The following is a 3050-nucleotide window of genomic DNA, read 5'->3' on the forward strand; positions in this document are numbered from 1 at the left end:
GAAAACTGAAACAGACATAGTTACAAGATCCAAGGTCTGCACTGTTTTCAAAATCAATGTGGTCAAAACACACACAAACGCATTCCAGAGCTCGAAATAACCGTGGCTGCACCGCTCAGATAAGAACAGATCACCCAGACAGAGAGACGAAAAGAAATAGAGCAAGAGACAGAGAGACAGACATATAGAAGAAGGAGAAAGAGAGTGAGACAGACAGACAGGCAAGCATGCAGAGACAAAGACAACGATGGAGATAAGATAGAGAGAGAAAGAGAGGGAGAGAGAGAGAGAGAGACAGAGACAGAGACAGAGAGACAGAGTTGTATTGTTTTTCATATCAGGCTTTAGTCCTTGCCGCGAAGGGGAATGTGAACAATATCTAAATCATGAACAAAAAAACTGGATAGGACACATAATAAATAAATAGTACAAGTCTTTCATCAAATTAAGAAACAGCAATTTCTCCATACTGAAAGACTTTATAAAGATATACATACATATTGAGAGAGAGAGAGAGAGAGAGAGAGAGAGAGAGAGAGAGAGAGAGCGGGAAGGAGAGAGAGAGAGGGAGGGAGAGACGGAGAGAGAGAGAGGGAGGGAGAGAGAGAGGGAGAGAGAGAGAGAGGGAAAGAGAGAGGGAGAGAGAGAATGCAAACATTGAAATCACTGTCCTCAGCTGTACGGCCCAATCAGTGACATGGGGGTTCAAACAGTAATGCTGCTAATCTGGGAAATATATAACTGATCGGAGATATGGATATGGATACGGATGATTTGGTCATTACAGATCATGGCCCCCAATGAAAGAGTGGAGTGATGGCCCAGAGGTAAGGCGTCCGCCTAGGAAGCGAGAGAATCTGAGCACGCTGGTTCGAATCACGGCTCAGCCGCCGATATTTTCTCCCCCTCCACTAGACCTTGAGTGGTGGTCTGGACGCTTGTCATTCGGGTGGGACGATAAACCGAGGTCCCGTGTGCAGCATGCACTTAGCGCACGTAAAAGAACCCATGGCAACAAAAGGGTTGTCCCTAGCAAAATTCTGTAGAAAAATCCATTTCCACAGGAAAAACAAATAAAACTGCACGCAGGAAAAAATACAAAAAAAAAAAAAAAAAGGGTGGCGCTGTAGTGTAGCGACGCGCTCTCCCTGGGGAGAGCAGCCCCAATTTCACACAGAGAAATCTGTTGTGATAAAAAGAAATACAAATACAAGAGTGTTTTAACAATTCATTATATCTATCTATCTACATATCTATCTCTAATGCTACACACAAAAAAACCTTAAAGAAAGGAATTGGATGTGCAGGCCAGGCCCGCTTTTGTCGGGGACTTTTCGTGGATTGCAGAGCGAGAAGTTGGTCATATGACGTCACGGGCAACCCACCAAGGTGACTGGCTTTTCTGGGTGTGCACTGTCTTTCTTCCCACAACTTTTCGGCAGAGTTTGATCACATCATTTTCTTTGCACTGGCTGAACCAACCAACAAAAACTATGTATGTCGTCAAAAAGGTCTTTAGAGCTCAAGACATCTACATCATTTTAAAAGCAACAGGCAAATATATTAATATACAAAATTTAAAAAGAAAGTTGTAGATTCCTCCAATCGAGATCTGGCGTGAACAAATGACAGAAAGCAAATTACGCAATCCATGGAACTTTTTGCCTTGAAACATAATATATAACTGATCCCGTTGACAGCTTTCCAAAACAAAGATTTCCCCTTCCTTCAGTTTCATAAAGACATGAAAAAAAAAAAGTGTGCTATGGATAAAATGATGCTTCAAACTGATATTCGGTGTATCAATTCTTTCGAAAGTCGAAGCCAGATGAGGAGGCTCTGTGTTGGATTTTGAATAGATCTGTTCGAACACTTAATGGCAAAGATTTGAAAGAAACACGCTCAAAGTAAACATGGAAGATTAAAGAAAACAATTAAGGTAATTATTAAACCAAATATTGCGTGTAAACTTACAAAAATACTCACCGAAATTGTTCAAAGTCCTTTCGTTGGAACAGCAGTTTCCACGACGAAATTTTGGCCTTTCGGTGACCCCAAAACAAAACAACCGACAATGGCGACGCGCATGCGCACGCGGTTCTCGCCGAGAATCCGTCGAAAATAGGCCTGCACACCCTCTCTCTGTCCTCTTTTTTCCGATTCTTAAATTTTCGCCCACATGGCTTCATCGGGAAAGCGCAGTGTTTGTGACGTATTGTCTATAAGTACGTCATCACCTACGTTTGACGTCAATATCAAGCTTACCACAGAAGAGTTCTCAACCTAGTGAAGCAATATCTAACTCTGGTGATGGTTTAAAATAAAGAAATGATGATGATAATAATAATAATGATAATAAGAATACATCTAAAAAAAAAGATAAACAAGTAAAGAAAGAGAGAGGAGAGAGAAAGAGAGCTAGGAACAGAGACAGAGACGGACAGACAGAGGCCGAGACAAAGAGAGACAGACAGTTGGACAGATCCAAAGACCCACAGAAAGAACATAAAAACAGAGAGACAGAAAAAAAGGAGATGGAGAAAAACAAAAACAAAACAAAACAGACATGCAGAAGACACATCGTTAGCGATGCTAGACGAAAGATAATGCCTTTTGTGTGTGTGTGTGTGTGAGTGTGTGTGTGTGTGTGTGTGTGTGTATGTGTGTGTGTGAATGCGTCTAAGTGTGTGTGTGGGGGGGGGGGGGGAGGGGGGTGCGGGGGGGAGGGGGGGAGGGTAGGTGGGTGTATGGCCGTGTGTGTGTGTGTGTGTGTGTGTGTGTTTGTGTGTAAATGTGTCTGTGCTTGTATTTGTGTGTGTGTGTGTGTGTGTGTGTGTGTGTGTGTGTGTGTGTGTGTGTGTGTGTGAATGCGTCTAAGTGTGTGTGTGTGTGTGTGTGTGTGTGTGTGTGTGAGTTTGCTCAGCTCCAAAGTCCCTGAAGACCACAGAGATTCACAAGCATCAGGCGACACACAATGAGGTCTCGCCAAGTGTATAGGAAGACAAAGCACGCACACACATATCTCTGCACGCAAAGACCCTATCCACCTC

Source organism: Babylonia areolata, chromosome 35 (genome assembly GCF_041734735.1).
Source record: "Babylonia areolata isolate BAREFJ2019XMU chromosome 35, ASM4173473v1, whole genome shotgun sequence".
Classification (NCBI taxonomy): domain Eukaryota; kingdom Metazoa; phylum Mollusca; class Gastropoda; order Neogastropoda; family Buccinidae; genus Babylonia; species Babylonia areolata.